The sequence below is a fragment of the Euphorbia lathyris genome, chromosome 3 (assembly GCF_963576675.1).
Source record: "Euphorbia lathyris chromosome 3, ddEupLath1.1, whole genome shotgun sequence".
NCBI classification, from domain to species: domain Eukaryota; kingdom Viridiplantae; phylum Streptophyta; class Magnoliopsida; order Malpighiales; family Euphorbiaceae; genus Euphorbia; species Euphorbia lathyris.
This window is the reverse complement of record NC_088912.1, coordinates 111,699,620-111,722,303: the sequence shown is the minus strand read 5'-3', so window position 1 is coordinate 111,722,303 and position 22,684 is coordinate 111,699,620. Positions and strand designations below refer to the sequence as shown.

At 35.6% G+C, this 22,684-nt stretch overlaps 1 pseudogene; it reads right to left on the bottom strand.

Moving 5' to 3' along the window:
• Window positions 1-1,011: 1,011 nt before the first annotated feature.
• Window positions 1,012-6,506, bottom strand: LOC136223865 (protein DEFECTIVE IN MERISTEM SILENCING 3-like; annotated as a pseudogene).
• Window positions 6,507-22,684: the final 16,178 nt, after the last annotated feature.

Here is a 22,684-nt window from a genome sequence, read left to right as displayed (position 1 = left end):
ACTATTTATATAACAATTGGGAGGTTATTACTAAATAGAGGTTGGTATAATTATGCCTATAATTATGTCTATAATCAATACCCAAAAGTTTACAAAAATTATAGCCTTATAATTATTCCTAAGTTTTCAAAATCAAGCCTTATAATTATGCCTATAATCAAGCCCTATAATTATGCCTAATACAAATCAATCAATAATATATTTCCTAAATAATAATAGGGTGTTTCCCACTCATAGATAATTTCAATAGTTTTTTTTAATATTTTATATTTTAGTTTGAATTCTTAATATATATTACTATATAGAGGCATAGTTTCTAAAGGTGGGACTTGAAAAGTGTATAACAAATAACATTTGGGAGGTTATTCCTATTTATAACCGAGCCCAAGTTGGGACCGAGTTTTTTTTATAACAAAATAGAGGTTATTCCTATATAGAGTATTCCTATATAGAGGTTTTACTGTATTTTATAAACGTTAAGTTTAAATTCGTATTATTTTGTAAACGTTAAGTCTATATTGATGCTATTTTGTACGTGAAGCCTAAATTTATGCTATATTATAAACGTTAAGTCTAAATTGATATTATGTTGTAAGCGTTAAGCCTATATATATTGGTACTATTTTAAAAGTTGAGCCTTAATTGGTACTTCCCCAAAAACCTTAGGCCCATTTTGGCACCTTATCCCTATAAATTATGACTATGTTCCAAAATAAAAACATAGATGTTTTAATTTTATAAAATAGGATAAAGAGTTGTCACTTCAAATTTAATTTAATCTATTTTGACTATTAATTTTAAAGAATTGATAGAAACAAAAACTTAATGATTAGACAATTATTTCCAAAAACAGACTAGCTTAATATATAAGAACATAGAAACTAGTAAATTATTTATCCAAATTAATCAAAAAGTATGCAAAAAGAAAAACCCATAATAATTTCACATAATGCAAAAACTTCAGGGTTTATGAAAGAACTTGTAAAAGTTGCTCCTACTTGAAGTGCAGAACATTTTTAAACAACTCCAACTCAGTCAATACAAAAAGTCAGTTAAAAACATTGATTATGAAGATTTTAAGAGTCCAGAAGTTACTAAATTTACCCACTTCTACTCGGAATGGTTTAAAACTAAAAGGAAAAAAATGGCAGATTTGCTACTCCTAATAGGAACACGTCCTTACTGCACACCACAGATCGAAAAGGATTATTTCAAACCATTGACTTCACAAAACCAATTGCTCCTGTTAACTGAATAAGCTGCCGTTTTCACGAAAAGAATTTTGTAGCCCATTCAAAAACGATAATGGAATAGAAGACTTTTCCGAGTTGCTATCCTGATAAGGATTTGATTCCCCCTTCCAATATCATCTAGGGTTGAACCTATCCTGTCCTCCCTGCATCTGAAGCCAGAGCAAATGCTGTTGAAATCTGCAAAATACAACTCCAATCCAACTCAATTAAGATGTGTTCAGTGCAATACCTGAGCTGTGTTTGCAGAGGTTTGTGAGAGAAACTTAACAAACTCTTCCTTCTTTCTCTCAAAATTGAATCTTGCAGAATTCAACAGCATTTGCTCTCGCTTTAAATCCTCTGTCAACTTCTCCTTTTCCCATGTCTTCTGTTTGAGTTGATTCTCAGTTTCCATGTAGCTAAGCGAGGGTCTGGAGAGGGATCCCATCACAAGGGTCAACTGGGGAAAGCCTTCCCCTGCCAATTTTTTTGGCAAGAGGTCGCTCCTAAGACTTGAACCAGTGACCTCTCGGTCACACAACAATAACAATGTTTACCGTTGCGCCAAGGCTCACCCTTTGAATCGACCATTCTAGACAAAATACATATTTCTTTTCTTTTGTATGATAGTTGTACAAAAATTGGGGGAAGAAAAATCCATGCACCAAATATCATGAGTTGAATTTGGAAGGTCAGAGGCTAATGCTATGAACCCTATAGTTGGCCTATTATAATCGAATTATAGCACATACATAATTCTACAATCTATCACGATTCAGAAAGACATTTCTTTCTTAGTGCATTTAAACTACCTACATGCAGAAAGCAAATTCCGAAATACCACAAAAGGAGATGCTGTAAACCAATGAAATTCACCATTAGATCCGATTGGAAGACAATTTCATGTCAATAATAAAAGCAAAATACTTACCGATTCCCCAAGGAAAAGAAACCATTAGGCTTAATAATCCCACCATCTAGTGAAATTGCTCCATCACTTATAAGTGGAAGAGCAAGTAGCATCTCCTCCCTACTTTTGTAAACTTGCAGGCGAGAAAAGAGGCTGTAAAATAGAGTCTCTCTGAGGCCATAGATATCAGATACATACAACAAATTCATGTAATCCACATGGATCATGTTAACAGCGAAACCAATAAATCCAGGTGGGCACTCGCCATTAGGCAATTTTGGCCGTAGAAGATCAAGCCTTCTTTGAGGGTCATCATCCACAAATTCACCACAGTAAGGTCTACAAAGGAAAAAAAGTTTGTAATTCAAGAGCTTAATTCCAAACAACAATAAAGAAAAGAAAGAGATACATGCCTTAAATTTTCGAGACAAATGACAAGAAACCGACCATCCAGAGTCCGTCCAATAGTAGTACCAAAGCCTCGAATTCCAGAATCACTATTTATATGGCCTTCCTTGTTATAAGTTTCAAGAGCTTTAACACCTTCGTAAGTCTTGCAAACAATTCCTAACATTGTCTCTACTCCTAAGTACTCTGAAAGAAGCCTGCAATTAAGAAAGAATAAGTAAAAGTAGATTGAAAATATTGCAGATAACCAACAAGTGCATTATCATCCAGCTCTTTAAAGCAAAGATCAGTGAGGTAGTAAGTACGGAGGCATTTCACTGATTGAAAATAATAAGAGCTCTTGGAATTGTGGAGTACATAAATTAACTGACTACATTAGAACCAGGAACAGTTTGCTATATTAGCAAGGAAACTAATCATAAGACTTATTTCATAGAAGAGGAAGAATCTACATGTTAGATAGATAGTAAATATCAATAGCAGATAACATGCAACTTCAAACGAACCTGCTAAGATTATCATCATCCACCTTGCCCAGAGTAGCAACAATACCAAGCACATCCTTAGTGAATGCGAGTTGAGGTGCATGAGTACCATGGCGCATTGTCAGCTGACACAGAATGCCTGCAGCAGAAGTTTCATGCTGCAGAATCTGCTTTACTATTTCTGCCTCACTCTGATTGGAGGAATGGCTTTCACTTTCACCACTAGGAGGTCTTGCAGAGTGATAATTACCAAGAATAACTGAAAGGAAACTTGTCAGTAGCAAAAAATGAAAATGGAAAAAGAGATATTATGCATCACAAATGATTATACAGATAAAATCTCCAAACAATTCTAGCATCTAAAAGTAAATCCTTCCATTCGGAAACACTGACTGGAAGTTGAGATAAAAAAACTGCTCACACTATAAGTTCTGAGCTTTGGATTGAGTTACGGGTCCTTGACTATGAAATCAAGAAGTAAATCTTCTTTTCTTTTTCGACCTAGCTTACCTATAATGAGAATTAATTTCGTGACCTCTGAATTTGTTTTTCAAATGATGCTTACTTTATTAATGATAAACACTTCCCTGTTATAACTTATAAGAGTACAAAAGGCAGACTTGAACTGGAACTCCTGCTCATATTATAATTCAAACTTCCTAAATAAAAATTCTGAAAAAAAACCATACCCCTATTAGAATTAAAACTTCCTAAATAAAAATTCTGAAAATAAAACCATACACCTATTAGAATTAAAACTTCCTAAATAACAATTCTGATAATAAATTCCGACTCCTCAAGGACTAAGACTTCCTAAATAAATAACAATTATGAAACTAGTAAGTCCTAAACCTAATCAAAATAACGATTTATTATGATATAGACTAGCTACAACAGTTTTAACATTGCCTTCCCCTACAAAAATAAGTGTGATCTCATGCACAAAGATGATAACCGGAGCTACTTCACCAAAGCATCAGTTGGTGATAGGATCTTCATCAACTGGTTCTAGTGATATCTTTTATACTGATGTCCTCATGTATACGATTAGTAATAATTATAACAAATCCCCTTAGTCTTTCGTTTCTCTAAACGGTCCTTCCACTGCTGGCCAGCAGTCCCATCTTGATAATTTCTCTTTTTTCATATAGCCTTGGTAATTTAGCAGATTTATGCAACTCTACTTCGACCACTATTGTGCCTTTCAACAGTGTGTTGATGCTTACAAAAATGCTCACACATATGCAACCAACAAGCTCAATGGATCATACGACCCATCAAACTTAGGAAATCCAGTTTCGAGAATTTTGGAAGCAGACCTCCTCCTGCCGTCGTATTCTACTGTCCACCCCCTGTCTCCTACCTTGTTGTGCTAGATTGCCACTCTCCTCAATGGTTTCTAGTTGGAGTACCATGGCCTCCACCTTTGGCCTGTCTTTGCAGTATGAAGCTCAAAAAGGCTTCAACTGTTTTTCCAAATTACTTGATTCACCCATAACTTGCTCTAATACCACTTTGTTAAGCTCCTGAGTTTTGGATCAAATTACGGGTCCTTGAACCTTGAAATCAGGAAGTGAATCTTACTTCTTTTTCTTTCGAGATAGTATGATGAGAATTAATTAATGCAGCTCGTTAGAGAGAAACCCGGATCTCTATGATGAGAATTCCTGACCTCTGAATTTGTTTTTCAAATAGTACTTTACCAATGATAAAATGGTTCCTTTCTATAATAGCACAAAAGGCAGACTTAAACTAGTATTCCTATTCTATTAGATTTAACACTTCCTAAATAAAAATTCTAAAAATAAACTACTATCCTATTAGAATTAGAACTTCCTAAATAATAGTTCTGAAAATAAACTCTTATTTCTACTAATACTAAGACTTCCTAAATAAATGATAATTCTGAAATAACAATTTCTAAATAAATTTACTCTGATTTGCACTAGCTACAACAGTTTCCTAACAACATCATTTTCTGTTTATATCAGCAAAAACTTTACTGAAATATTTTGTCTAATTAAATTAACTAAAACATTGAAGGAGACAGTGTATATGAATGACACATCTAAACATTGCTACCACAGTACTTAAAGCACTTGGAGAACCAAGAATTAATGGCCAACAATTAAAAACAGGTGACTCCGTTGAATTTGTTCGGTAGCTACCATGCTTAAATTAAAAACCATTACACTACACAACATAAATTTGTTCCTAGATGTGCTTGTATCCAAGTGAACTGCACATGCAAATACTTCTTAGCTGAGTAATCTTCAAGAAGAACTAATCCTCTAGAAGAGGCACAAAAGATAAAATTTAGCATACCTTACAGATCAAGTATTGAGTCTTCTAATTTGTTTCGTTGACTTTTCAAAAATTTCAAGTTATCCTCATGCTGCTTGATTTGGATTCCTGCTGTGTGTAGATCATCTTGAAATTTCTGCAAAGGTTACAATTTAACAATTAGTTCTTTGACCTACTTTACATTGTAAATAAGCTCCAATAACTTAAAGGATGTCTAAAAAAATATAAATTGCAATGTGAAATTTTGGTTTTTTTTTTACAAATGTCAACTCCATAAAAATAAAATATAAATAACAGAAGAATTGCTTTTGATTTACACCCACATCACAACAAAATGTAAAGATCCTATGCAAACTGAAAACCTTAGAATTATATATGACGGATTGGGCTTGCATAGAACCACCATTTTGCATTTCATTACTTGGGATAATACTAGCTTCTTCTTCCATCACAGCTGACAAATCCTGCGGAAACATCTATGTAAGAATTACAGCTAAAACAAAAGGATGGACTTAACATTTGCAACTATGAACATATCATCTCAAAGAGAAACATGACATTATGTTCCTTACACAAATAGGTAAAGCAAGACACCTTTGTATGCATCACAGTGCACCTCAAGAAACAATAAAAAGCCGACAAACAAAAACCATATTTACTAATAATGGAAATAGTCATAGTAATCTGCTGAAATCTAATTATTGGAAGATGAAGTCATCAAAATTAGCTGCAAAGTTTAAAAGTTCTCCGCCATTCAAAAACAAGGGCTGACAATATAATTTCTTTGATAACAACCATGCAAGCATATACATGGCTACTACTCTTCTACATGTCAAAATTTTCAAAATATAGTTCACTGAGTGAAACAAAATGAATCCAACCACACTAATCACCATCCTTCTTAGGGTCTCCAAATTTATCATTCTCATTTAAGCAATAATTCAAAGAAACTTCCGTGATTTTCAAAAAGCAATCACAATGAAAAATCAATTTCCAAGCCAAGAGCATACAAATTTCACCAGAATTACAGCTCTACTATGAAGCACCGATAGGGGTATGCATACTGGTATCATATTCATAAAGTGATTATAAAAACACAAATAATACTCTCAAGTCATTATAAAACCACAAATAACATCTATAATAGTAACTAATAAGCAATTAATTCATAGCAGATCGACCAGATGAGAGGAAAAACTCCATCAAAGTAGATCGACCAGATGAGAGGGATCGACTTCAGCAAAGCAATCAAGGAAGACAACTGATTGCACAGAACCACTGAACAGAAAAACTCGATCAGATGAGAGAAAAGATTTAGGAATTTCAATTTTGTTAGGGTTTAATGCATCGCAGAGGAGAGATTTTCAATTTTAGTTTAGGGTTCATTGGATTTCGTGTCCGTATATACTAGTAATCATGGGATTATTTTATTTTAATCCTTATATTTTCTGAGTTTTAAAAAAACCCTTATACTTTCATAGTTTTTTTAAAAAAACCCCTAAAGTATCCCCAAAGTGTCCACCGTGTATCCCATCATTAAAAAAAACATTGTAGCATCATTTTTTGATGGGGCATCATTTAATAAAATAATATTATTTATTTTCTTTTTCATTTATTTTATATACATAAAACCAGAAATCAAGAATCATTTAACACTAATAATCAATCCATACAAAATCATTTAACTCTAATAATGATGAAATGGGTTGGAGTATAAACATTGTAGCAACATCAAAACATGGTTTGATGCAGTAAATTTGATGAAATGTGTTAGAGATGGTCTAAGCCCTGGTTAGTTGCAAACTGAAAAGAACTGTTCATTAAACCAAAACGCAATATTACCATCCATACGTGGTTTAGATCAAGGCGGTTAGGTTTTGACAACAACAAATTTAACTTGTCAAAACTAATTTGTGTGACTCACTTATATACCAAGTAAAACAAAATTCACTTGAAATTATCTCATTATCCATTTATAAACATCCATGCAAAACAATTTTTCTTAGAAAGAGAGGAATTGAGTCCAATTTACATTAGAAAATTTGAATTATCCGAATGATCAAAGAAAATTAAGCAATTAAAAAGAACCGGACGAATTCCATCTTAAATTACAAAATGCACAACTGGAAAATTATGCACCCTAATTTGGTCGATCCAACAATGAGCTTACTCGGAAATATATAACTATAGAATTCCTGAGCGTTAAAGACCTAGGATGGGCAAAGAATAAGATAATAATTTAAATAGTTATTGAGTTTTGTCATTGTATTATACTATTAGGTAATTGTGGTTTCCTAAATACACTACCACTATGTTTAACAGAGGCGATATACGAGGTGATATAGGGATAAAAAATGGCTCTTTATATACGTTGTTTGTTAGAGGGGGTGTACAAAGAAGGATAGATGCGTCGAACTCCAATTAATTTTATTTTTCTTTAATTTATAATCATAATCAATGTATCTTCCACATGATTTTTTTCATCTGAAACTAATAATAGTAGATTGGCTCTCTGAACTTGTCCATAATTTTTTTTTAGCTCACTGAACTTTGCAAAATGTCTTACCAGCTCTCTAAACTTGCTTATTCGGTAACAACTGAAAACAAAAATCATAATACTAACTCGTGTTAAAGTGCAAAAATACCCATAGTGTTTTGGAACATGAGTAATTTTACCCCTAACATCACAAATAGATGAAGATGTATTTTTAGAATTTAGGTTTAATAAGTTTTTGTATTTAGTTGGTACAGAATAAGCAAGTTTAGGGAGCTGGTGAGACATTTGCAAAGTTTAAGTAGCTGGTGATACAAAATAAGGTGAGACATTTACAAGTTCAGAGAGCCAATTTACTATTATGGACAAGTTCAGGGTGCTGGTGATGTATTAGGCGTAATTTTATTGACCTATTTTAAAGCTTAGTAACCAATTCACAATATATGCTAAAAAAAAACGAAAAGACTAGTCAGACTTACCACATATCATTTGCTTAAATATAACATGAATCTATACTATATACTAAATTTGTAGTTAATAGTACTAATGTATCATCTCTTGAAGATATCTATGCCCCGACGTGCCATTTTCTTAAAATATTGTAACTCTTCTTCTTCACAACTTTTCTCCTTAGCTTTGCATAACATGGTGATAAACCGTTCCCAAATAATTACCCACGTTCTCAATCTACCCATTCTTTATCTATTGAGAATACACGTTTTATTGGTAACTACTTTTCTTCTTCTTCATTTGCACTTTGTTTTCTTCATTTTCTGTCTTACTTCTTCTCGAATTTTGATTTCATTTGTTGTCGATCTGTGTTTTCTAACGGTTCAAATTTGTCATCTTCGTCTTTGTCAGCAGGGAGTAATTCCAAGTGAGGCTTCTTCAAAGAAGCTCGAATCTAGTAACCTTCACCTACCCCCGATGTATATATGGAATCTATACCATTATTTAAAATACATAAATAATATGATTATTTTTGTTTGTATATGTAACTGCTTAAACAAATTCGGTAACACCATTATTCCTAAAAAATGAAATATTATAGATTTGTTTATTTACAATTTTTTTTCAGTAAAAATGGGGTAATGGTTTAGGGAAAGGCCGGACATCCCGACTAGGTCGGCATACCCAGCTAAATAACCCAATCCCGAACCCGAATATTATTAAAAAGCAAAGGAAGAGTATAGAAAGGAATAAAGAAACAGAAAGAGGAGAACAGAGCAAAACTAAAATCTAAATTGCTCATCGAACTATAATCCTCATAAATGAAAGAATTAGAAAACGATGGAGATGTATTCCACTAAACCAAATTAGGAATAGTCGTTCCGTGCTTCGCTAAGGCATCGGCAACTCGATTCCCTTCACGATAAATGTGAGAGATGACCACACGCATATGTTGAAGATGGAGCAAGCAATCAAACCATGCAAAACACACTTCCCAATGCACCTTGTGAGTTTTAGATTTTAAAATATGAACCACAAAGCTCAAATCACATTCAATCCACAGTGAGTGTCCGCCCTTATCCTAAGCAATTTTGATTGCAAAAATGGCAGTCCGAAGCTCGGCAATGTAAGCGAGCGAAGTCTGAACAGGAAACGAAAACGAACCTCGCGGGAAACCACAGGCTGCACGAAAAACACCACTAGCTCCAGCAACAACTGGACTGCCAAAAACAGATTCATCTGAATTAACTTTAATCCAACAAGGGGGAAGAGCTCGCCAAATGACGGAAATGATCCTAGGAATGCTAGGACATCTAGCGTCAAGGGAGAGATGCTTCAGAACCGCATAGTCCTTTAAACAATTAGAAACCGTTCTGCGGGAAAATACATTTGCTTCCCAAATGAGATCCCAAAGCCAGTGAAGACAGAGAAAAATGCTAGCAGTCTCGCCTTAAAAAAAAGACAAATTTCTTGTGTGCCAGATTAGCCAAACAGTGTTCACAATCGTCGAATTCCATAAAGCACGAATCTGCAAACTGAACTTAGCCTCGATAGCATCCGTAATTAACTCTTTGAGAGTGCCATCCAAGTTTATCCGAGTCTGAAAAGTGGAGGCTATCGAGGTCCACAAGGCTTTAGAAAAATGACAATGAACAAACATGTGATCCAAATCCTCTTAGGCTAATAAACACAATGAGCAATGAGAAATAATATTCAACCCTTTACGTCTTAAAATGTCATGAGTTGGAACATACCCCCTCTAGGCATGCCAAAAAAGCATAGAATGCGAAATAGGAATAAAAGGCTGCCAAATAAAGCTGCACCAGCGAATTGGCTGGTACGAGGTAAGAGATTTAACATATTTCTTGATCGTAAATTCCCCATCGATGGCAACAGTCCAAATGCAAGAATCAACCGAGCCACTACAAGGACGAACAACAAGGATATTATCCCAAACAACCGAAGGAAGAGGTGGAAGCTTATGCCAATGGTCTTCGTGGAGAAAATCTGCAACCCTTTCACTAAGCGATGGAACCAAACTAGGAGAGAGATTCAGCTGAGCAGCCACCTTCGGTACCAACCAGCGACTAGTCCAAAAACTCAATATCTCCCCATCACCAATACTCCAAAAGCTATCATTCAAGAGGGTTTTATAAACCTCTTTTATCGAACTCCAAATAGAGGAGAAAATAGGATAATTTCTCACGAAAGCTAAAGCATTCAAAAAACGTTTTTTAAGAAGAGCAATTAAAAAATCATTGGAGGAAACAAAATCACAAGCCAATTTTCCTAATATCACCCTATTCATAGCATGGAGATCACGTATACCAAGCCCCCCATATTCTAAAGGACGACAACAAAGATCCCAATGAGTAGTAATTAATTTCCTCTCAGAGATACAACCGGTCCAAATAAAATTACGAATGGCTCTTGTCATGAATTTAAGAAGACTCAAGGGCCACTTATAAACGATAAAGGAGTGAATGAAGGAACTATTATCACCTAATTAACCAGAGTCACCCAAGCTGCCATAGAAAGACTACGACCCTTCCATCTCGAAAAGGTAGCTAGAATTTATCGGATAATTTTAAGATAATTAGGATTAATATTTAACTGCATTTGATCTAATTCATTTTTCCATACATTTTTCGGATAATTTTTTTAATACAAGATTATCATTATCTGGTATACATGATTTAGAACATATTACAAGGAAATTCAATTTGGGGTTTTTAATTTTTTTCCACAACAAGATTTCAAAAATAACTTGCTTGATGTAATTACTAGTTTTTTTAATCACAAAACACGACAAGGTTATTCTTAATATTTTTGCATGTTATTCCTATTTAATAGTTAGGTTTATAAATTTAATATTTAACCTCCAACGCATCAAAACGACAGCGTTTTATCGTGCTTTTGACGACAAGGTTAAATTCAGCCCCTCCTGATGTGGAGTCCTTGCTCGGCCACTGATATTAGATACTTAATCATGAAACATGTTCTACATTTTCTGGTCTGGAAAGTATCATGGTCCAATTAAAGGAATGGAAGCATTAACTGTAGGATTAAGTCTTAATCCTTAAAATAAATGTTTATGGATACCATTTTGATATCATTTGAAAGCATTACCTCATTGATTGAAATTGATCATTCTATACGATTCAAAGGATTGAACAAACCCATTTGACGTGAATCCTGGACCCGAAGCCTCAATTTCCACAGCTGGAATTTACTGGAGGTACAAAGCTCATGAAGACGACCTTGGGCTTTTGGAGGTACAAAGCTCTAAATATCATACAAGTCTATCAAATCTATAACTTGGAATTTAGCTTTGTGATCAGAATCACCAGGCAAAATTAATCTCTATATAATGGAACAAGCTAAAATACCAGAAAATTTCCATAACTACCATCGTTTTCCCACAAGTCAAATCATTAGTCATCAGTTAGGTTTGATTCTTGTGGTTTATGCACAATTAGTCTCAATTAGACATGTGAAAACCTTGTTGAAATAATAAATTTATAATTAATAGTTTTTATTTTGATTATTATCAAAATAAATTAACTTGTAATTATTAGAGTTATTTAAGTTGTTTTAGAATAACTTATGAGAAGTTATGTGATGTTAAGTTAGAATCTTAATTAGTCATGAAGAGTTATTAAATGTTATTTATTAGGTTTGTAATAGTTAGTTTTTATGTACTATGAATAGTTATCTTGTATAGGCTACAAGTGAAGAAGCACAAGTTAAAGAGAAATAAAATTTAAGAAAAGCTTCCTCCTATATTTCTTTCACTTCTTATATTCTTCTTTTCTCTCCAACAAACCCAAGTTTGATTCTTGGGATATATGCTTTTGTTTCTAATATTAATCATCAAAAAAGGCTCTGCTCTGGTAAGAAATGAGCTACCCTTTACACAATTCCACTTTTGAACTGATCCCTTAAAAGCAACCCTTTCCACAATTCCATACACTTTGATATGGTGTTTACACAGGAATTCAACTACAAGAACTCACAAACAACTGATCATATTTAATACTTCACTGTAAAAACCAATAATGTACAGAATTCAAATAAATCTACATCAGTACTGGAAACTATAGATATTTGAAATTGCAATCTCACGTATAAATTTATTCCTTAAGCTTCTAACTTCAATGCATTTCACATCAATGTTTAGCAACACAATAGTATGTTCTTGCACTTATCGTGTTGTCGTGTCCAAAAATTGACAACCCCCCAAACCAAGGGTTAGTTTTGAGCCTTTGTCTCATTAATTCGACCCTCTTAGAAATTTTGTTTTACCTCCGCCCAGTTGGCCTGAATATAATTAAGAGCTTCTTAGGACTTCTAAAATAATGGAACTGCCTCTAGTCCGACCTAATAGAATTTTTCCCTATCCAAATTCGGTACATTGATGACAAGCCGGGCAGGTACTACAACCCATGAATAAGTCGTGGACCACCCTCCGTGACCCCCTCCCTTTACCTCTAGCTTTACATTACATCTAACGCTTTGACATTTAGTGACAAAGATATTTCTTGGCCTTCTCTCTTATTCCTATTCTCTGGCTTCTTTTATAAATTATCATCATTTCTTCTATTATTCAAATATCCAACTCCTTTTTCTGCCATTTTTTCCTGTTATTGCGTTTGAGAAGATCCATGAAGATGATATAAAGAGGATAAGACTTTGTTATTGCTTGTTCGTTTACTATTTTTTATCTCCAGAATATGTCTTGCTTTTCTTTTCGGTAATATATATCTTTCCTGTACACTACATATTCCCATTATTTGATAAAAAAAAATTGTTAATTTTTTTTTGAATAAAGGCCCGAAAATGGTCTAGAACAGGAGCCGAACATCCCATCTAGGCTGGCACCCCCTACTCCTGCATAGAACAATCCCAAAATATATTAATAAATGAAAACTAAGACAAAGGTTTAAAGGGTGCGCAAATGCGCAATGTTGCATCGGTCATCAAAAATAAAAGTTCGACAAAAAGCAAGGCCCAAGGCCACCAAATTAAATCCGGGATGCCGCACGATTTCGTGCCCAATAGATGTGCTTGATCATAATTCCAATACTGGAGAAATTGGATAGACATTTTAGCCATTCTTGTCTGATTAATCCAGTGTTTGATTCTTATTTCTTCCTACATCAATTCAAATTTCTACATCAATTCATGTTTGAATATTTTATAGGATATATCAAAATTAGATATTGTAGTTGACAACAAATAAAATATTGTTTTATTCCGGAAACAATTTGAGTCCTTCTAAAAATTCAATTTCAATCCTTGCCAAATATCATTTTAGTCTCTTTATTTCAACAAAATTATCATTTATATCTCTATATGTCATATTTGGCACACGAAAGAGGGACAGAGGAGGCGATGACATAGCTCTCTCTGCGGCGACCATGGCTTTCCCGTCATCCTCATCTATTGGTACTTGGGCAAAACGACTTAGCAGGCCACCAAAGAGGTATCAATGATTATTCTTTTTTGGAACTGTACGGGTTTCTGTAACCCCAAAACTCAAAGAGCACTGAACCCATGATGAATTTTGATTCTGTTTTCCTTGCTTTTTGGTCCTCTCTGGGGCTTTCACTTATCTCTTGCAACAATCGAGCATGCCCCTCGCTTTGGGTTCTCGCTCGTGCTTCAATTACAGTTTCCAATGCTCTTATTCATGATCAACACCTTACTATGGACATCTGTGTAGGTAACATTTTACAAAGAATCTCTTTTGTCTATGCTAGCAACTCAGTAGTGGGGAGATTGGAGCTGTGGGCAGATCTAATTGGTATGGCTGATCATAATACTCCTTGGGCGATGATTGGAGATTTTAACATCATTATTGGGGCTCATGAGAAGTCTGGGGTTTCTCCCTCTGCCAGGTCTTGTGCGGACTTTCGTAGTTTTATCAGCAGCAGCGGTCTAATTGATGTTGAGACATCAGGTCCTCAGTTTACATGGAGTAATGGTAGGCAGGGGGCAAATCATGTCGAATGCAGGTTGGACAGAAGTTTCATGTCAGAAGCTTTCAACGATTCCTGGGGATCAGTCAGTTGTACTGCGCTACCTCGTCATTGCTAGGATCACTGTCCACTTCTTCTAGTATGCAAAAATATTCTGGTTCATGTCTCCCGGTTCCGTTTTCAATCTATGTGGATTACACATCTCACATTGAGGGAGGTGGTGAGAGCGCACTGGGACTCTTCATCTCTTTCACTTCCACCGGCTCAGGTATTATTCCAGAAGCTTCGTTCATTACGTCTTGTGCTCCGCAACTGAAATCACACTGTCGTTGGGAAGGTAGATGAGAACATTAAGCAGGCATCGTCTCGTCTAGCTTCAATTCAGCAGGATATTAGCTCTTCCGGTTGGTGTTCGGATCGTCAAGCGAGAGAGTTGGCTGCCCAAGGGGATCTCGATCTACAGTTGCTCAGAAAAGAGATTTTCCTACGCGATAAAAGCTGGGTTAGATGGCTGGCGGCAGGGGACAGAAACTCTACTTTCTTCCAGCGCGCTGCGAAGGTGAAGAAAGTAAACCAGGGGATTTCTTCAATGAATATCGATGGAGATCTTACTTCTGATATGGACAGAATTTCACAACATGTGGCAGAATTTTACTCTCATCTGTTTGCTAGAACTGACCCTATGGTTAATCAGGACGTTATTGCATCGGTTATTCCTCATTCGGTTTCAGACGAAGATAATAATGCCCTCACGGCTTTACCTACGATTGAAGACATTAAGAAGGCAATTTTTAGCATGAGCAGAGACAGCGCCCCCGGTTTGGATGGGTTTGGAGGATGTTTCTACCAAGCTTTCTGGGATATTATAGAGCATGATGTGTGTAACATGGTCCGAGACTTCTTCAGAACGGGCTTCATTTTCCCTAGTTTAAACTCTAGCTTAATGGATTTACTTCCCAAGACTCCGGGAGCCAATTGCATTGATAATTACCGGCCGATTGTCATGAGTAATTTTGGTTACAAGATCATCTCCAAGATTTTAGCTGACAGACTTGCCGAACTAACTGCCAGAATTGTCTCAGCTAACCAGTTTGGGTTTATGAAAGGCCGTAGCATTCACTAGTGTATAGCTGCTGCCTCGGAGGGGGTGAACTCGCTAAGTAAAAATTCCTATGGAGGAAATATGGCTCTGAAAATAGACATAAGGAAAGCTTTCGACACTATAAACTGGCAATTCCTGCTTCTAGTTATGGAAAATTTTGGATTCTCTAGTAAATTTTAGAGATTGGATTCGTAACATTCTCACTTCCTCTCGAATCTCTATTCTTCTTGGGGGGCAGCAAAGGGTTATTTTGGTTGCTCGAGAGGGGTTCGACAAGGAGACCCTCTGTCGCCGATTCTCTTTGGCCTGGCGGAAGACTTTTTTAGTCGCTGGCTTGGTAGTGAAAGGGAGGGGCTGTTTAAACCAAGGGAAGAAGAATAAATGAGGGTCTTTGGTAAAAAAAATTAATCTGCTAAATTTTTTAGTTGGAAGGATCAGCGAAATACTTAATTATAATTAAGTAAAATCTCAGCCTTTAAATTGAATCTAAGGGCTGAGATTTTAGGAACAGATCCCCTCCTGTTTCAATTCAACGGGAGGGGATCCGATTCCATTTTTATATGTTCCCTTCATCAACACTTAGGTTTAATTTTTTTAAAAATAGATAATGATGAAATTTGTCCAAGCAAGAGGAGGATTCAGATTCTTCATAAGCTTCATAGATGACCATACCCGATATGGTTACATCTACTTGATGAAGCACAAGTCAGAAGCTTTTGAGAAATTCAAATGCTTCAAGAATGAAGTAGAAAATCAATTAGGAAAGAAAATAAAGACGCTTCGATTTGATCGAGGTGACGAATATCTTTCAGATGATTTTCTGAATTATCTAACTGAATGTGGGATATGCTCACAATGGACACCTCCCTATACACCACAACACAATGGTGTATCCGAGAGGAGAAACCGTACCCTATTAGATATGGTACGATCCATGATGAGCATGGCCTTACTTCCAAAGACGTTCTGGGGCTATGCCTTAGAAACTGCCCTCTTCACCCTAAATCGAGTACCAACTAAATCCGCTAGTTCCACACCATATGAATTGTTCGTTGGTAGAAAACCCGTGTTTTCATTTATGAGAATATGGGGTTGTTCAGCCTTTGTCAAACGCATTGCGTCCGACAAACTAGATTCGAAATCTGATAAATGTTTCTTTATTGGATACCGTAAGGAAACTATGGGATATTACTTCTATCATCCAGATGATCAGAAAGTAATCATATCCAAGCACGCAACCTTCTTAAAGAAAGAGTTTCTCGAAGAAACACAAAAGGGAAGCATGATTGAACTTGACGAAGTTCAAGAAGAAGAAACACCGACTGAAACAACAGAGGCGGTTGAGGTACTCGAAGGAGTCCCATTAGATGAGACTCTAGTGCCACCTATTCGTAGATCACAAAGAGTTCGTGAACTCCCAGTTAGATATGGTTTTCTAGTGAGAGATGATAATGAGGTTCCCGTGTTAGACGACGAACCCAAAAACTACGAAGAGGCTCTTACTAGTCCAGATTCTAAAGCATGGCTTGAGGCCATGGATTCTGAAATGGATTCCATGTATACTAACCAAGTGTGGACGTTGGTTGATCCACCCGAAGGGATAATACCCATTGGGTGCAGGTGGATCTTCAAAAAGAAGACAGACATTGATGGAAAGGTTAGCACCTACAAAGCTAGGTTAGTAGCGAAAGGATATCGTTAGAAGCAAGGAATTGATTATGACGAAACTTTCTCTCCTGTGGCTATGTCCAAATCAATCAGAATCATGCTTGCAATTGCCGCTCACTACGATTATGAGATTTGGCAAATGGATGTAAAAACAGCTTTCCTAAACGGAAACCTGCTTGAGGATGTATATATGATGCAGCCTGAAGGTTTCATATCGAAGGATGCAAATAAAGTTTGCAAACTTCAGAGATCCATTTATGGACTCAAGCAAGCATCTAGAAGCTGGAATAAGCGTTTTGACGAAACCATAAAACAATTTGGTTTTGAACAAAATTGCGAATAAGCTTGCATTTACAAGAAAGCAAGTGGGAGCTCTATAGCATTTCTCATACTATATGTGGACGATATATTATTAATGGGAAATGACGTTGCTCTCTTATAGTCAGTGAAAGTATGGTTATCTGGTAACTTCTCAATGAAAGACCTTGGTGAAACAGCTTATATACTTGGTATAAAGATCTATAGAGATAGATCGAGAAGACTGCTTGGTCTTTCACAGGCTACATACATTGAAAAGGTGCTAAACCGGTTTAGCATGCTTGAATCGAAACAAGGTAACTTACCCATGTTACATGGAGTAAAGTTAAACAATCATCAATGTCCTAAAACCGATGATGATAAACGACGCGTGGCTGTAGTCCCGTACGCCAGTGCAATCGGTTCGATTGCTATGCACTAGACCTGACGTAGCGTTCGCGTTATCTGTAACAAGTCGTTACCAATGGAATCCGGGAGACGAGCATTGGATTGCCGTCAAGAACATTCTTAAGTACTTGAGAAGAACTAAAGATATGTTCCTAGTGTACGGAGAATGTGATCTGAAAATAGAAGGATTTTCAGACGCAAGTCATCTCACAGATGAGAATGATTATAAATCCCAATCAGGATACCTGTTTATCTTGAATGGGGGCGCGGTCAGTTGGAAGAGTTCCAAGCAGGGAAGCGTAGCTTTTTCTACGACCGAGTCAGAGTATATCGCAGTTGCGGAAGCAGCAAAGGAAGCGGTTTGGATTAGAAAGTTCATTACAGAACTAGGTGTGGTGCCTGACATTGTCAATCCCATTACACTGTACTGTGATAAAAAATGGAGCCATTGCGCAAGCAAAGGAACCACGGTCTCATAATGCATCCAAGCATTACCTTAAGCGATACCACATCATTAGAGAGATTGTGGCTAGAGGAGATGTGAGAATAGAAAGAGTACCTATAGAGGACAACGTTGCAGATTCGTTGACAAAGCCTTTAACCCAGAGAATACATGATCGTCATTTAACTTCTACTGGGATAAGTTTTAGAAACAATTGGCTTTAGTCCAAGTGGGAGTATGTTGGGGTTTAGTGTCCTATAGACAATTGTTCTAGGATACAAACTTAATGTAAATGAATTGTTCTTTATATCATTTGTTTAAAGAGATATATGTTTTATAACTATATAAAGGCAATCCCTTTTAAGCACTAATTAAAGTCTAATAAAAGGAAATCCGTAAGTTTATTTAAAGTGATTATAAAGTGTTCATACAAGCATGAAGTGAGACAAAACTTTATAGTAAACTGATAAACTTAAAACCACCCCAAGTCAAGTGATATGTTTGGGATTGACATATCACTGTTGAGACTTGTATGTAACAATGTCTTCTGTCCGACAGAAAGCTGATCTCACAAGCTTCATATATACAGATATCTGGACAGTTACATAGATCCGATGAAACGTTGTTCATTAGGATTGGGGATCCGATTTGAGATAACAGGATGGGTAGATTCATCCTTGTCACCTGTTCATCTCATTGGTATTAATAGGTATAACTAATCCTCAGACTCAAAGGAATATTAATTGGTATTCTGGATTACGGAATGTGATGCTTTGACTGTGGTGTAACATGATCCTTAACAGAGATGACTCTAGGGTGTGAACAGTAGATGTTGGGTATCACAGGAAGTAATTGCGGAGTCGTTATATATTGGATTGAGCATTTATCACTCCCGATAAATGGGAGATACATCCATGGATCGCTTGTGGAAGACTCGACTCTAAATCCTTGCAAGGTGATAGCTTAAGAGTAAGAAATACAGATTTCACTTAACCTATCTTTTTGAGTTGACTCGGCCTGTACAAGTAAAACGAACGTCTCGCTATATGTGACTTGACATCACCCATAGTCATAAGATTCAGTTCAAGGATGTAGTTGATAAAGGATCGAATTATACTGTAACTAATACGGAAAGGTTAACGACAGAATCAACCTGTCTTCTTATAGCTCTGGGGGAATGATTACGGACTTGCTAATCACATACTCTGTACATCATTCCGTTATGCAAAGATTAAATATAATTCTTTGAAAATTAATTTAATAACGTTGCATACGGCTAGAAGCAATAAGAACCTAATGGATCACACATAAGACTTGGAACCTAAAAGAGAGATAGATGTTAATTAATTGATAGAAGCCCAATTGAGCCCAATAAGGCCCATGGACATAAGGGGGTCGAAATTCATGTAGTGATATACATGAATAATTAATTTGATTTTGTTAATCCTAATTAGATTAGGAATATGAATTAAATTAATTAAGAGATAATTAAGTTAGGAGTTTTAATTAGATTAATATACTCCTATTATTATCCAATAAGGTTATTATTATTATCCTTAATATATTAGATATATAGTGAGATAATAATTAGGAATTCTATTCCGAATGGAATTCCTATTCAGTAACCTAATTCTATCTAACTAGGGATTAGATACAAGAGATTATAAATACCCCTTCCATTGAGATTTTCGAAATCCAAGAAAGCCATACCCTACTTGTGATTTTCGAAATTCACCTAGTCCAAGAGAGAGAAAATTCGACACCCCTAGTTCGAGGACGAGATTTCTCTACGGCTTCGTTTGATCAATTAATTTTTCATCTATTTCTTTTATCCTTGATCTTGTGTTGATTAATTAGAGGCAATCTACTTTGGTTGCTATTCAACGGTTTATTCTAAATTAATCTTCCCGTGTTTTATTTCGTGTTTGGGAACTCGAAGAAGAAAAACAAATAAAAGGGAGAAATTCGTTTTACTAGGGAGAAATTCGTTTTACCACTCCTACATCAGGTCAGTTCACGATTTCATGGATTCACGGAGATTAAACCGTCGGATCGTCGCGATTTTTGGACAGGAGCTTCTAGACATATTCTTCCACGTTTCCACTGAAGGGATTGTCGTTCGGAGGTCTGGAAGGTCTGTTTCGGATAGGGGCAGATTGGTAGACAGTTTCTATCTCTTTTGAAGTTGTGGGCACTTCGTTTGCAACGGTAGATAGAACTTCTAAAAGGTATTTCTTCTTATCCTTCTTTATATGAAATAACGGTTAACGGATCTTGTGGTTAAATGGAAATAGGTTAAAAAATTTATATTTCCACTGCTATACCTTAGCCTGGATTGGTGACCACTGAATCCGTAGGTTGAGAGAGCAAGAATGCCGAATCGAGATGAGCTCTTGGCCTGAAAAAGGCTGCTTGCCATGCTGATGTACTCGGCCTAGGCGGCCGGCGGTTCAGTGGGGGGACAATCCCTGTTGTGTGTCTACCTACAACGGGATTCTCCAAATAGGCCCTCAATCGATCCGCTGTAACTGGTCCATAGATGTTTCCCACAGCTCCTGCACAAACTTCCATGAAAGAATCTGGCAACATTTCCCTTTCATCGTGAATAATTGGTGCATCAGGATCAATCCGGCCAATTCTTGTTTGGGGATTATTGACTGAAATTGGTATTGACGGTGGTGTTGTTCCAGTTGAGAGGTTAGACCCTCCACTTGCCATTTTTGTGATTGTGAACTAAGACCTTTTTGGATTAGAACTTCCACGTTCACCGTACCAATTGATGACTGGTGGTGAATTCTTGATCGGTGATCTTCCCTGCGGGGGGCGCCGTTGGGTTCGGCGGGGGAAGCTCCGATGCTAAAGTCAGTATAATGTAGTAGAATAAACTGTAAGCACAAGGAATGGTTAAGGATAACGTGAATGTGTACCTTAAGAGCTTAGGATGCAAGTTATTTATAGTCATGTAGTTATAACTCTTGGTAACTAGAAAGTCTCCATTAATGCCTCATTAATAGCGGTTATTGATCTTATTCAAGTATGACCGTTAGCTCATTAATGGGTTATTAGTTGCCTTTATCGGAAATTGGCTCAGCCGTTCAAGGGGCGGATCGAGATGAGATGGCGGGTCTCCCGTATGTTTGACTACGGATAGCGTATGGAGGAATCCATGTGATCCGCCATCCAGGTGACTTGCTTGATACGCCATAGCTTTCCCGATCGTCTTAATACGCGGTCGTTTGGTCAATTGCTTTTTTAGTCCCGTAAATAATATCTGGATGTTATAAGTCATATTCCTCACTGAACACTATCTTCAAATATCAAAACCATCAATCCGAATTACTCTAGATGGATATAAAAATCATAAAATCACAATATGCTCAAATCTCTTTTCACAATCAAACTTCCAATTTATTCCATGACCATAAAACCACTTGACTTCAATTAACTATTTTCACAAAAATAATCACAATCATTAAAATCAATGAATATTTTAATATAATTAAAATTGGTAAAAATTTATATAAAATCATCAATTCATAATTTAATCCAATTCCAAAAATTAAATAGTTCAAAATATTCTATCGATAAAATTTAATATGGTTTAGAAGTAAATATTTTTATTGGACTATTTTCGGTCACCAAAACAAAATTCTAAACTGAATAATTAATTAGAACTATTAGACTCGTTAAACCATGTTAAACTACTAAGAGTATATTCATACTAATTTTATATTCAAATTTATATAGACTCTATTTGACAAATATTGATATTAGTCCTTCTAATTTATAATTTATTTTAACTCGACAATTTTAAGTCACTTAAATATTATTCAAATAACTTAAAACTAAATTTTAAACCAAACATTTTTATCGGACTATTCTCGTTTGTCACCGAAATTGTAATGTGTAAACTAAACTGATATCGCTAATTCCGACAGGAGATTCAGTTAGACTCGTGACACTGCTAGGAGTCTATCCGTATAAATTTTTCTTTTCAATTTTTTACATTATCATTATTTTTAATATATAAAAGTTCAGACGGACAATTTAATAATTAACTCGCACCAAATCTTTCCGTGACAGAAACTTTTAAATAATCGTCGATTGTAATATCTAACTACAACAGTAGTAAAGAGAAAATAATATTACCTCTTAAACGTTACAAATCATATTACCTCGTGAACGTTACAAATATTAATGAGTAATGAAATTTAGGAGTCATGGAATGGTTTATGAAAAACAAATATAAGATTTTAATAGACAAAAAAACTAATTAATTGTATTATAACAAATAAGAAAATAGAACTAAACAAAAAGATAACATATAAAGTTACTAGGAAAAAAAATATAATATGGTTAATTTAATTGTGACATTTAGTTTAAATTGGATATATTTTGTAAACGTTAAGCTTAAATTTGTATTATTTTGTAAACATTAAACCTATATTGGTGCTATTTTGTACTTGAGGCCTGAATTGATGCTATGTTGTAAACCTTAAGCCT